Source organism: Peromyscus eremicus, chromosome 1 (assembly GCF_949786415.1).
Source record: "Peromyscus eremicus chromosome 1, PerEre_H2_v1, whole genome shotgun sequence".
Taxonomy (NCBI): domain Eukaryota; kingdom Metazoa; phylum Chordata; class Mammalia; order Rodentia; family Cricetidae; genus Peromyscus; species Peromyscus eremicus.
The window spans coordinates 190,204,310-190,218,751 of NC_081416.1; the positions used below are offsets into that span (position 1 = coordinate 190,204,310).

General features: G+C 39.5%; 1 protein-coding gene across 1 annotated transcript in view; it reads right to left on the bottom strand.

Annotated features, from left to right (window-relative positions):
• Positions 1–14,442, bottom strand: part of LOC131903779 (vomeronasal type-2 receptor 116-like) — a 46,048-nt gene that overhangs the window by 27,105 nt on the left and 4,501 nt on the right. The gene's annotated exons all lie outside the window — the stretch shown is intronic.

Here is a 14,442-nt window from a genome sequence, read left to right on the forward strand (position 1 = left end):
TGTACCTTGCCATGTGGCTCATGTCTTACCAGCATCTTCACATGCTGCCTTTTGTGGCGGCAGCTGGCAGTGACTCCCTCCGCCTTCCCGTTCTCTCAGTTCTCCTCTCTGTTAGTCCCACCTATACTTCCTGCCTGGCCACTGGCCAATCAGTGTTTTATTTACTGACTAATCAGAGCAACACATTTGACATACAGACCATCCCACAGCACATGGTAGAAGAGAATCTACTTTTATTGTTATACACTGACCTGGACTTGAGAGACAGAACATAAATATGTGGAGAAAAATCAAACAAAAATAATGAATGTGAGAAGTTTGAAAATACTTTACAATGAATATGACCACAATCTAAGCCACTGTGTGCTAAAAAATAATTACCTTAAAACCTTGCTGAGAGATGTTTGCCAGAAGTAATTGTGATCAAGAATAATTACAATCTTATTGATCCTATCTCTTAATGGGAACACTCTAAATGATGATCTGATAATTGTTCATCATGGGAGGAAGACAAGATCACACAGGGAGTGAGAAAGAAATACTGAATTATGACATGTGAAGGACTGGCAGGGAGCTATGGAAGTTCAATTTCATTCTTTTCTCCACCAAGGAAACAGATTTAGTTATTTCCTACTTGTTTTCCTCAAGAGACTAAATCATTTAAGTTACTAAAGAGAAATGATATGAGACAAATGAGTGAGGAAGAAGACTAAGAGAAAAGACTACCAGATTGATCTCAGTCTGTGGGGAAGGCTTTGCCCTGGAGGAGATGGGAATGGGGGGGCGGGCTGGGGGGAAGGTGAGGGGGGTGGGAGGGGGGAGAACAAAGGAATCCGTGGCTGATATGTAGAACTGAATTGTATTGCAAAATAAAAATTAAAAAAATAATAATACTTTATGGGATGTTACTAAAAGGAAAAACAAAAAAGAAAAGGGTAGTGGAAGACTTTTTTGTCATCCTGAAATTCATCTGTAAACTGGAAATGATCCTTAGCAATAGTCTAATAAAATCCACATTTGAACTATTCCCAGTTTAGAAAACTATTTTTCATTTTTTTCACACAACATTGTTGCATGTACATCTTGTATATTAAAATTTTCTCCACTCTTACATTAATAGCCAATATTTTTGTATTCTGCTGGTATTCGTCAGGATTTAGGTGTGTGATCTGAGACTGATGATAGATTATTCCTATAACACACAATATTTAAATGTATTTGATTTATTGTCCAAAATAAATAACATGGTTTTTAACAGTTCTGTGACATATTACACTTATGTTCCTCTCATGGATCCAGGAAAGGCTTTATGAAACCATGCAATTATAGAGGCATTAACTCAAAGTTTGGCAAGATTCACTATGGGGCAGGTTACTTTCACATTATAGTGTCTGGAAATATTCACTCATATTTTACATTGACCTGAAAATAGAACTTTACATTCATGTGAACACATGATGCAAAAAAGAGGTCAAAGCAGCACCAATGTAGGGTGAGCAGCTATGTGTAAGCACAAAGGAAACACAGCACTCCTGTGTTTGAAGAAGCCACCTGAGCAGCAGTCAGGGAACTACACTGTATCTTTCCATGTTTTCTCTATTGCCATTCAGCCAGGTTCAAGTCCTTGTTCCTATAATCACACCATGAGTTTACAAATCCCTAACCACTCTCTGCTAAATTCATTTTTTCTGTGCTTAGTAAAGTCATGCTCTGCTCAAAGATGGAATAGTGCAGGAGTTATCAAGTCTCCTGTCTCTGAGGCAGCTCTGTGTGAAGGGTACATGCTTAAAAACCCACATAAACATCTTCAAACCTTCCCAATTTCTCAAATAATCATTGTTTCTAGTGAAGGTTTTGTGGACAGAGAATGTAAAATTTTGTTGGGACAGAAATTCAGCCCATGCCTCATGTTCCCCTTCATGATCCTCACATTCAGAAATCAGGAAATTACAGGATGACAGGTATGAATCTGGCTCTAGGAATGATCTTCTTATCACAGACTACATTTGGACTTCTGGGCAACTCTTCTGTCTTTTACAATTCCTTAATGCTTTACTTCACAAGGTACAAGATCAACTCCACAGGCTGGATTCTTAACTATTTGATTGTAGCCAATTTCTTTATTTTATTTTATAATTTAATTTAATTTTACATATCAGCCGTGGATTCCCTTGTTCTCCTCTCCTCCAGCCACCCTCCCCTGCATTCCCCCCAGCTCACCTGCCATTCCCCTCTCCTCCAGGGCAAAAACTCCCCTGAGGATTGAGTTCAACATGGTAGATTCAGTCCAGGCAGGTCCAGTCCCCTCCTCCCAGGCTTAGCCAAGTGTCCCTGCATAGGCCCCAGGTTTCAAACAGCCGACTCATGCAATGAGCACAGGACCCGGTCCCACTGCCTAGATGCCTCCTACACAGTTCAAGCTAATCAACTGTCTCACCCACTCAGAGGGCCTGATCCAGTTGGTGACCCTCAGCCACTGGTTCATATTTCATGTGTTTCTGTTCGTTTGGCTATTTGTCTCTGTGCTTTATCCAATCTTGGTCTCAACAATTCTCGCTCATATAAACCCTCCTCATTCTCGCTAATTGGACTCCCAGAGCTTCACCTGGGGCCTAGTCATGGATCTCTGCATCCAGATCCCTCAGTAGTTGGATGAGGTTTCTAGCACGACAATTAGGGTGTTTGGCCATCCCATCACCAGAGTAGGTCAGTTCGGACTGTCTCTCGACCATTGCCAGCACTCTGTTGTGGGGGTATCTTTGTGGATTTCTGTGGGCCTCTCTAGCACTTTGCTTCTTCCTATTCTCATGTGGTCTTCATATACCATGGTCTCATATTCCTTGCTCTCCCTCTCTGTTGTTGATCCAGCTGGGATCTCCCGCTCCCCCAAGCTCTCTTTCCCTCGACAATTGCCCGTCATTACCCCCACTCATGTCCAAGCTGTTCATGTAGATCTCATTCCATTTCTCTGTCATTGGGCGATCCCCGTGTCTTTCTCCGGGTCCTGTTTTCCAGGTAGCCTCCCTGGTGATGTGAGTAGCAGTCCAGTCATCCTTGTTCCACATCTAGTATCCTGCTATGAATGAGTACATACCATGTTTGTCTTTCTGAGTCTGGGTTACCTCACTCAGGATGATTTTTTCTAGATCCATCCATTTGTCTGCAAACCTCATGATGTCATTGTTTTTCTCTGCTGAGTAGTATTCCATTGTGTATATGTACCACATTTTGTTTATCCATTCTTCAGTTAAAGGGCATCTAGGTTGTTTCCATGTTCTGGCTATTACAAACAATGCTGATATGAACATAGCTAAACAAGTGCTCTTGTGGTGTGGTTGAGCATTCCTTGGGTATATGCCCAAGAGTGGTATAGCTGGATCTTGGGGGAGATGGATTCGCAATTTTTTAAGAAAGTGCCATATTGATTTCCAAAGTGGTTGTACAAGCTTGCATTCCTACCAGCAGTGGAGGAGAGTTCCCCTAGCTCCACATCCTCTCCAGCATAAGGTGTGTTCAGTGTTTTTGATCTTAGCCATTCTGATAGGCATAAGGTGGTATCTCAGAGTTGTTTTGATTTGCATTTCCCTGATGATTAGGGATGTTGAGCAATTTCTTAAATGTCTTTCAGCCATTTGAGTTTCCTCTGTTGAGAATTCTCTGTTTAGCTCTATAGCCCATTTCTTAATTGGACTGTTGGGCATTTTGATGTCTAATTTCTTGAGTTCCTTATATATTCTGGATATCAGTCCTCTGTCAGATGTGGGGTTGGTGAAGATCTTTTCCCATTCTGTAGGCTGTCGCTTTGCCTTATTGACCATATCCTTTGCTCTACAAAAGCTTCTCAGTTTCAAGGGGTCCCATTGATTGATTGTTTCTCTCAGTGTCTGTGCTACTGGTGTTCTATTTAGGAAGTGGTCTCCTATGCCAATGCGTTCAAGTCTACTTCCTACTTTCTCTTCTAGCAGGTTCAGAGTAGCTGGATTTATGTTGAGTTCCTTGATCCACTTGGACTTAAGTTTTGTGCACGGTGATAGATATGGATCTATTTGCAGCCTTCTACATGTTGATATCCAGTTTTGCCAGCACCATTTGTGGAAGATGCTTTCTTTTTTCCATTGTGCACTTTTGGCTTCTTTGTCAAAAATTATTTGTTCATAGGTGTGCGGATTAATGTCAGGGTCTTCAATTTGATTCCATTGGTCCACATGTCGGTTTTTATGCCAGTACCAAGCTGTTTTTATTACTGTAGCTCTATAGTACAGCTTGAAGTCAGGGATCGTGATGCCTCAGGAGGTTGTGTTATTGTACAGGATTCTTTTGGCTATCCTGGGTTTTTTGTTTTTCCATATGAAGTTGAGAATTATTCTTTCCAGGTCTGTGAAGAATTGTGTTGGTATTTTGATGGGGATTGCATTGAATCTGTAGATTGCTTTTGGTAAGATTGACATTTTTATTATGTTAGTCCTGCCTATCCATGAGCATGGGAGATCTTCCCATTTTCTGACACCTTCTTCAATTTCTTTTTTCAGGGACTTAAAGTTCTTCTCATATAGGTCCTTCACTTGCTTGGTTAGTGTTACCCCAAGGTATTTTATGTCATTTGTGGCTATAGTAAAGGGTGATGCATCTTTGATTTCCTTCTCCGCTTCTTTGTCCATTGTATATAGGAGGGCTACTGATTTTTTTGAGTTGATCTGCTATGTTGCTGAAGGTGTTTGTAAGCTGTATCAGTTCCTTGGTGGAATCTTTGCGGTTGCTCAAGTATACTATCATGAAATCTGCAAACAGGGAAAGCTTTACTTCTTCCTTTCTAATTTATATCCCCTTAATCTCCTTATGTTGTCTTATTGCTCTGGCTAGAACTTCAAGTACTATATTAAATAAGTATGGGGAGAGCTGACAGCCTTGCCTCATTCCTGATTTTAGTGGAATTGCTTTGAGTTTCTCTCCATTTAATTTGATGTTGGCTGTTGGCTTGCTGTAAATTGCCTTTATTATGTTTAGGTATGTTACCTGTATTCCTGATCACTCCAAGACCTTTATCATGAAGGGGTGTTGGATTTTGTCAAATGCCTTTTCAGCATCTAGTGAGATGATCATGTGGTTTTTTTCTTTGAGTTTGTTTATATGGTGTATTACATTGACAGACTTTCGTATGTTGAACCATCCTTGCATCCCTGGAATGAATCCTACTTGATCATGGTGGATAATTGTTTTGATGTGTTCTTGGAGTCTGTTTGCCAATATTTTATTGAGTATTTTTGCATCAATGTTCATGAGGGAGATCGGTCTGTAGTTCTCTTTCTTTGTTGTATCCTTGTTTGGTTTAGGAATCAGGGTAATTGTAGTCTCATAGAAGGAGTTTGGTAATGTTCCTTCTGTTTCTATTGTGTGGAACAATTTAGAGAGTATTGGTATTAACTCTTCTTTGAAGATCTGGTAGAAATCTGCACTGAAACCATCTGGTCCTGGGCTTTTTTTGGTTGGGAGACTTTTAATGACTGTTTCTATTTCGTTAGGGGTTATTGGACTATTTAAATAGTTTATCTGGTCTTGATTTAATTTAGGTATGTGGTACCTATCCAGAAAATTATCCATTTCTTTTAGGTTTTCCAGTTTTGTGGAATAGAAGTTTTTGAAGTATGACCTGATGATTCTCTGGATTTCCTCAATGTCTGTTGTTATGTCCCTCTTTTCATTTCTGATTTTGTTGATTTGGATGCTCTCTCTCTGTCTTTTGGTTAGTTTGAATAAGGGCTTGTCTATCTTGTTGATTTTCTCAAAGAACCAACTCTTTGTTTCATTAATTTTTTGTATTGTTCTCTTTGTTTCTATTTTATTGATTTCAGCTCTCACTTTGATAATTTCCTGGCATCTATTTTTTCTGGGAGACTTTGCTTCTTCTTGTTCTAGAACTTTCAGGTGTGCTGTTAAGTCACTAGTGTGAGATTTCTCCAGCTTATTTATGTGGGCATTTAGTGCTATGAATTTCCCTCTTAGTACTGCTTTCATAGTGTCCCATAGGTTTGGATATGTGGTGTCTTCATTTTCGTTGATCTCTAGGAAGTCTTTAATTTCTTTCTTTATTTCTTCCTTAACCCATTGGTGATTCAGTTGGGTATTATTCAGTTTTCATAAGACTGTAGGTTTTCTGTAGTTTTTGTTGTTGTTGAAATCCAACTTTAGACCATGGTGGTCTGATAGAACACAGGAGGTTATTCCAATTGTTTTGTATCTGTTTAGATTTGTTTTGTGGCCAAGTATGTGGTCAATTTTAGAGAAGGTTTCATGGGGTGCTGAGAAGAAGGTATATTCTTTTTTGTTAGGATGGATGTTCTGTAGATGTCGATTAAGTCCATTTGAGTCATGACATCAATTATGTCCTTTATTTCTCTGTTAAGTTTCAATTTGGGAGATCTGTCCAGTGGTGAAAGTGGGGTGTTGAGGTCTCCCACTATTAATGTGTGGGGTTTTATATGTGATTTAAGCTTTAGTAATGTTTCTTTTACACAGGTGGGTGCCCTTGTGTTTGGGGCATAAATGTTCAGAACTGAGACTTCATCTTGGTGGATCTTTCCTGTGATGAGTATGTAATGCCCTTCTTGATCTCTTTTGATTGATTTTAGTTTGAAGTCTATTTTGCTGGATATCAGGATGGCTACACCCGCTTGTTTCTTAAGACCGTTTGATTGGAAAGTCTTTTCGTAGCCTTTTATTTTTAGATAGTGTCTATCTTTGAATTTGAGATGTGTTTCTTGTACGCAGCAGAAAGATGGGTCCTGCTTTTGTATCCATTCTGTAAGCCTATGTCTTTTTATAGGTGAATTAAGTCCATTGATATTGAGGGATATTAATGTCCAGTGATTGTTCATTCCTGTTATTTTTTGGTGGTGATGTGTGTGTACTTCTCTTCGTTGGGGTTTACTGCTGTGGCTTTATCTATTGCCTGTGTTTTTTAGGGTGTATGTGACTTCCTTAGGTTGGAATTTTCCTTCTAGTGCTTTCTGTGGGGCTGGGTTTGTGGATAAATATTGTTTAAATCTGGCTTTGTCATAGAATGTCTTGTTCACTCCATCTATGATGATTGAAAGTTTTGCTGGGTATATTAGTCTAGGGTGACATCCATGGTCTCTTAGTGTCTGCCTTACATCTGTCCAGGTCCTTCTGGCTTTCAAAGTCTCCATTAAGAAATCGGGTGTTATTCTGATAGGTTTGCCTTTATATGTCACTTGGCCTTTTCCTTTGCTGCTCTTAACATTCTTTCTTTATTCTATACATTTAATTGTTTAATTATTATGTGGCGAGGGGACTTTAATTGGAGGTCTAGTCTGTTTGGTGTTCTATAGGCTTCTTGTATCTTCATAGGCATTTCCTTCTTTAAGTTGGGAAAGTTTTCTTCTATGATCTTGTTGAATATATTTTTTATGCCCTTGAGTTGGTATTCTTCTCCTTCTTCTACCCCTATTATTCGTAGGTTTGGTCTTTTCATGGTGTCCCAAATTTCTTGGACATTTTGGTTCATGACTTTGTTGGCTTTAGTGTTTTCTTTGACTGATGAATCTATTTCTTCTACTGTATCTTCAACACTAGAGATCCTCTCTTCCATCTCTTGCATTCTGTTGATTATACTTGCATCTGAAGTTCCCAATCGTTTTCTCAGATTTTCTATTTCCAGCATTCCCTCTGTTTGTGTCTTCTTCATTTTTTCTATTTCCCTTTTCAGGTCTTGGACTGTTTCCTTCATTTGTTTCATTGATTTTTCTTGATTTTCTTTCAGTACTTTATTGTTCTCTTCCAGGACTTTATTGATTTCTTCTAATTTGTTTGCCCTTTCCTCTAGTTGTTTACAGCGTTCTTCACATTTTTTCTGTCTTTTCCTCTACATAAGCCTCTAGCTTCTTCATGATGTCATTCATAAGGCTATTTTCTTCTGCTTCTTCCAATTTCTGATGTTCAGGTCTAGGTGTTTGAGGAGGGCTAGGGCCTGGTGATACTGTATTGCTATTCATTTTGTTGTATGTGTTTCTGCCTTGACGTCTGCCCATCTCCTTGTGGTTTATTCTTGGCCTTATCCGCACACTTGGTTCAGACAGAGCTGACAGATTCAGGAAGTCTCTCTCTCTTGTCCAGATGGGAGCTCTCTTGTCCAAATTGGAAGTCCAGGGCAGCATGGGAGCTCTTGTCCAGAAGGGAAGTCTGGGGCAGGATGGGAGCTCTCCTCTCTCTCTTTCTCTCTCTCTCTCTCTCTCTCTCTCTCTCTCTCTCTCTCCTCCAGAAAGGAAGTCCGGGGCAAGATATGAGATGGGGGCCGGCCTCTAAGTCTCAGGAAAAGGCTTGGGGCTCCGGCGGATGGGCGTGGGGGCAGGGCATGGAGACTGCAGGTTCTTCCAGGGGTCTTGGAGAAGGGGATCCTTCCCGGTGGGGCTAGAAGGGAACCTGCCTGGTGGCCAGAACGTGGGGCCAAGTTGGGCAAGTCTTCCCCTGAGTGGCTGGTGCCCAAGGATGGGGTCCGGGGCAACCTAGGGCACTCACCTGTGCTTCAGAAGGGAAGTCTGGGTCCCACTACCTTTTTCTATATATCCAGACTCATCACTTTCAAATTTTTACAACACAATGCTTTAATTTCCATGTGATTTCAATATTTTTAAAACTGACTGAAGGACACACCTCTAAGAGCTGACATCAGATAGACAGCTTTTCCTTAACTCTTTTTACATACATTTACAGAGAAAATGACCTAAGGGACCCTATACCAATCACACTTGTTTAAGAGATTCAAATGTGTCCATTTGTTTTGTTTTACTTAAACTGATGTCACAAAATCTTCCCATGAACACATGTACAGTCATATGGGAAATAATTCCATTAATATTAGAAATTAGTGCTGGTTCTTATTCCAAGTAGAAATCCATCATGCACACTACCAATGCCAATAAGAATATATTTCATAATTCTTATAATGCTAGTTAAATAGAAGATTATTAACATAATATTGTGTGTCCATGTGTATTTGTTTTGTTACACTTTTCTTCTGTGTAACTTAAAACATTTAATTAGCAAATATTGCAAATAGCAAGGCTATAATGGGAAGGTTGGGATATGTGATTTTTTTTAATTCTAATCACTACATTCACATTCAGTCATACATCTATCACCATTCTGCAAATAAGGGCTAAGGGCAACAAAACATATAATTTATCATTAAACAATATAGATTATGAACATATTCATCCTCCTTTCTTCTTCTCATTCATACTCTTCATAACTGAAAGATTAAATCCTTTAAGGAGATTGGGAGACCACCTTAAACCACTGTTTTCTTTACCCATGAGTTTGTCGCTGCAGAATGTATTAAATATTTGCAGAATCAGGATTGTAAAGTATTTAGAACCCCATGTCTTTTTTTTGACTGACCCTATTCCTCAGGGATGCCTCTCCTTCCTTGATAATTTTGACATACATGCAGGTTCTCTTTCCACTCCACTTTTGAAAGAGTCAGTAACACAGAATTTCCTTTACAAACTCTACTCACACATTGTGGTATGAGGCACATACACTAGTTTTTTTTGGGTTTTTTTTTAATTACTGATCTCACTTCCATAGTCTTTCTGCCCAGGACTTGTGCTATATGGAAGCAGCCAATGTCTGAGATATGGCTGTGTGATTCCATGTCCTCGCCCCACCTCAGTCATGCAATTATCATCTCTCATGTGAGGACAGCAAGTGTGCAGCTATGTGGAACAAAGTGTCGGGACCAGATGACCTGTCCAACAGTACCAGAATAGGAGAGTGAGGATTAAGAAAGAAAAGACAAGAGACAGAAGATAGAATAAGAATGGCTCTCAATGAACACTGCAGCAGCCCCGAATTTATTTCTCATATCCATTTTTTACCCAAAGTAATGGGGGCAAATGAACATTTTACAATGGTTCAAGGAACAAACCAGTGTAAACACCTCCTTAGTTCTCAAAACATCTACTAACCACGCCTTTGGTCCTCTTAATTGGACTTGAGGAGCAAGACATCTAGTAACCATGCCTTTGGCCAAGCATCCTACTGTTCAGCCTTGAGGAGGAAAACTAAACTGGAACTATCTGGTCTTTTTTTTTTTTTTTTTTGGTTTTTTGAGACAGGGTTTCTCTGTGTAGCTTTGCGCCTTTCCTGGAACTCGCTTTGGAGACCAGGTTGGCCTTGAACTCACAGAGATCCACCTGGCTCTGCCTCCCAGAGTGCTGGGATTAAAGGCGTGCGCCACCACCGCCCAGCCACAACTATCTGGTCTTAAGACAAGATGGAATCAAACCACAAGCTTAAGTCACTGTGGACTCCCACAATTCCCCCATTTTTTATTTTCTAGAGGTTCCCCAACTCCTCACATGACTTTGCCTGTCTTAGGTTGCCTTTTTCAACCAACCAGTCTTACCCATCCTTGGCACAATAATTCCACAATTCATGCCCTGTCTTGGGTTGAAAAGTGGTGAAAAGGACTTAACTCTTTTTTGACTGCCAGGCTCTGCAAAATTTCAAGGGAGGGTGCATAGCTTAATTCCATGTAGTTCTGAACCAACTTTCCACTGAAAGTTCACAAGTAACTTCATAATAATAGGCAAACAAATTATGCCTAGCAAATTATGCCTAGCAATATACATGCTCCTATGGCTGCAATACCTTCTAATAAGGGAACAAAGGATGACCAAGATGGAATAGGCATTTATATTGGTTCAGGATGTCTTCAGCAGTTTTAGCTGTATCAAAATACAACTTTGCCGTTTTAACCTCATCAAACCTAAAAACACTTTAGCACCATGACAAATTCCTCTCAGATGATCTCTAAACTTTTCCCATCCAGTAGCACTTTCATAGTCAATAGAAGAGGTTACAAACATTATCAAGTTAGCATCATAATTCTTGTATGACCATTAACAATGAACATATTATTGATTGAATTACAATTCTTATAACTTACCTTAAAAAGAGGGTACATTAACACAAACTAACATTTACACACATTCAAGAGATAAGAAAATGTTCTTGTGGTGGGTGTGGTAGGATTGACTCCATAATTATGAACCTACATTTTCCCCTCTCCTAAAATTCAATGCATTGCTGTCACCAATTTACAAAGATACCTTTGAACTGTGCTTGTCCCTAAGTACCAAATATCATCAGCAAAACCTTTATCCCACCCTTCCTCAGCAGTTTGGGGGGCCTCTTCAGTACCTCCAATTCGGTATCCTGACCAGTTAGCACATATCTCTGAATTCCAGTTATATTTTACTGAAGAGGGTCTTTAGCCATCCATTGCCTCTATAAAATTGAGCAATTGCTCAAATGAATCTCTTTCCCACAGAGGGGTAATCTCTGAGGCACCTGTTGTCCAGACCTTTTATTTCCTCTGGACAACAGCAGGTAGACACTATACTGAAAAAAAGTGACCTCTGCTTTCCAAGATATAGTGTGCATAAATGGACAAATATCCAGTCACAGGCTCATTTTTGAAAATACAGATAGATGTTCTTCAGCCATACACAGAATAATTAAAATTCACAGAGGTCTGGGAAATCTATGCAGCAGGTTTGTCAAGAAGCAGCGGATCATAACCACCACCATCATCTGTGGTGTTGTCTTGTGTCTCTCAATATAATGTGCCTCCCGTAAAATAAAATTTGCCTGGAGATTAGAGGAAAAAGGCAGCCACTATATAGAAGTCACACAATAGTAGCACACACCTTTAATCCCATCACTTGGAAAGCAGGGTTCTGTCTAGAACTATGTGAGCTCAAGGTCACACTGGGAATAGAGCCAGGCATGGTGGCACATGCCTTAAATTCAAACACTAGTTAACTGTGGAGTTTGAAAGTCTGTACATACAGACAGGAAGTGACAGAGCTGGTTAAGAAGATGAAGTGATGTAGCTGGACAGAGAGCGCAAATCAGATGACATAACAGCAAGGCATATAGGCATGGGTAGATAGGAAGTCTCATTTTTTGGAAGCTACAGAGTTTTTGAGGTAAGTTTACCTGTGGCTTTCTCTATTTCCCTGATCTCTCAGGTTTTCACCCATATATTTGGCTCTGAGTTTTTTCTTTGATAAGACTTTGCATAAATTCATTTACAGTAATCTGCTTTCTTTTTCAGAATACAGGATGTAATACGGGTGGAACAAGAAGATAGGTTTAGTAAATCTCACTACAACTCCTTTGGGGGGGGGCATTAGCAACCACAGTATCACCTGGTCTGGCATTCCTCTCTTCTGTATACCACACCAAGTGTTCATGCAGTCAACACATTTCATTTTTCCTGTGAAAAAGAACAAACATGCTCTCAGATCCATATCAAAACAGGGGCAGGGCCCTTCCATAACCCAGTGCAAGGATCCTTTCATTTCACCTGAGCAAAAGTTGCTTGAGTGTCATCATGCCAAAATGTATGCATGGCAGATTGCTCATGGTTATCCACATTGAAAAAAGGTAAAGAGGGCATGATTCAGTGCATTATGTGGTGACTGAGGCTGTATCTTTCCATTTTTAAATATTTGAAGTTGTATCTTGAGCCTGTCATGGGCTTATTAAGCAATATCTTGTTCTTGAGGATTACAAGGAATGCCTGTTTATGCTCAATTTTCCATTAGTAACAAAATTATTGAAATGTTTTACTAATATATCCCAAACCATTATCCATTTTTATAATTTTAGGAATCTACATATATGCAAAATATTTTAAGCTATGAGTTATCACATGCTTGGTGGCTTCCCCAATTTGTCTGATGGTTATCAAAAGCCTTGAATACGTATTGGCTGCCACATAGACATATTTTAATTTGACAAATTCTGTCACATTAGTAACATCAATTTGCCTGAAATGATTGGGAAGAAGGCCTTGAGGATTTATCCATATAGGATACAACTGTGGGCACATATCACATTACTTAACAATCTGAGAAGCAACTTCCCTGGTAGGGACAGAAGTTTTTATTAAACTTCTGCTATTCTGATGATGAAGGGTATGTGACTGTTGAGCCAATTCTACAAAAGACAAGGCAATCATCTGTGTTAATTTATCAGCTGATGCATTACCATCAGCTAGTGGATCAAGAATATTGGAATGAGCCCTAATATAATCCACAAAGTATGGCAAGTTTCTTTGCCTAATAACATCTTGTATTTGCTGAAACAGCATACTAACCTGACCATTAGGACTTCAAAACCAGGGAACAGTCTCTGTAACTTGAAGGGCTCTAGAAATAATGACTATCAGTATATAAATTAAATGAGCTATTTACAAAAATGTGGAAAACCATAGCTACAGCTCACAATTCTACTATCTGAGCTGAAACTGGAGCTGTTTGTACTACATAAACTTTGCCATTAATAACATAAGCAGCTCTTTCATTGAAGTTTTTTCTCTTCCAAAATATCACCTAGAATCTATCCAGCTTTTCTGTACTAAACAAGCTACTGCTTCATAATAAGAGTACAACACTTGGGCTGGGGAAACAACTAGATGCAACCACAACAATGGACTAATTTGCCGTAACACAGATGTTGAAGTATGTTGTGTAGGAAGCACACAGGTTTCCTATAGTTTCCCACAGTCAACATAGCATACTTGCTGGTGTTAAATGGCATGCGCCATCTGAACCAGTACTTGTCTAGCAGCATCCATAAGATATCTAGGGGAATTAGGATCACTATTCCCCTAAGAATCTCATGGAGGGGGTCAAGATCTTTTATAGATGACTTCAAATAGAGCTATAGCATTTGAATATCCCATAATATTTTTTGAAAATTTTTCAAAGTTTGCAAGTTTCTATCTTTCCTAATTTCCAATTTCTGAGGATTGATATCCTTAGGATACAATATATGTCCCGAATATTGAAAAGGCAGTAGTCTTTGCACTTTCTCTGGGACAATTAATAACCCTGCATGGACAAGGCCCCGCTGAAGCTGTAGATATGTTACAAGCAAAACTCTTTATTTTTATGGGCAAGCAAAATACCATCTTTAGAATGCAGTGGATTCCCCTGGGCACCCTTCTTTGATTTACATTCATTAGCCCAATGCTTCCCTCTCTTGAATCCACAACAGGTAATCCCCTCCTGACAGGTAAGCTTTGGCCATCTGTTTCCAATCCCTGGATGGCAAAGATTCTATCAGTCACTGGTAACATTTGCAATCCTGTAGTTGGAAGTTTTTGTGTGTCCCTCCTGTCCTACAGTCACTGGGACAAGTAAACACACAGAGGCTTATATTAATTATAACTGCTTGGCTGTTTGCTCAGGCTTATTACTGACTACCTCTTATACTTAAATTGACCCAAAATTCTTATTTATGTTTAGCCAAGTGGCTTGGTACCTTTTCTCAGTTCTGCCTTGTCATCTTGCTTCCTCTGTGTCTGGCTGGTGACTCCTGACAGCCTTCCTCTTCACAGAATTTTCCTCA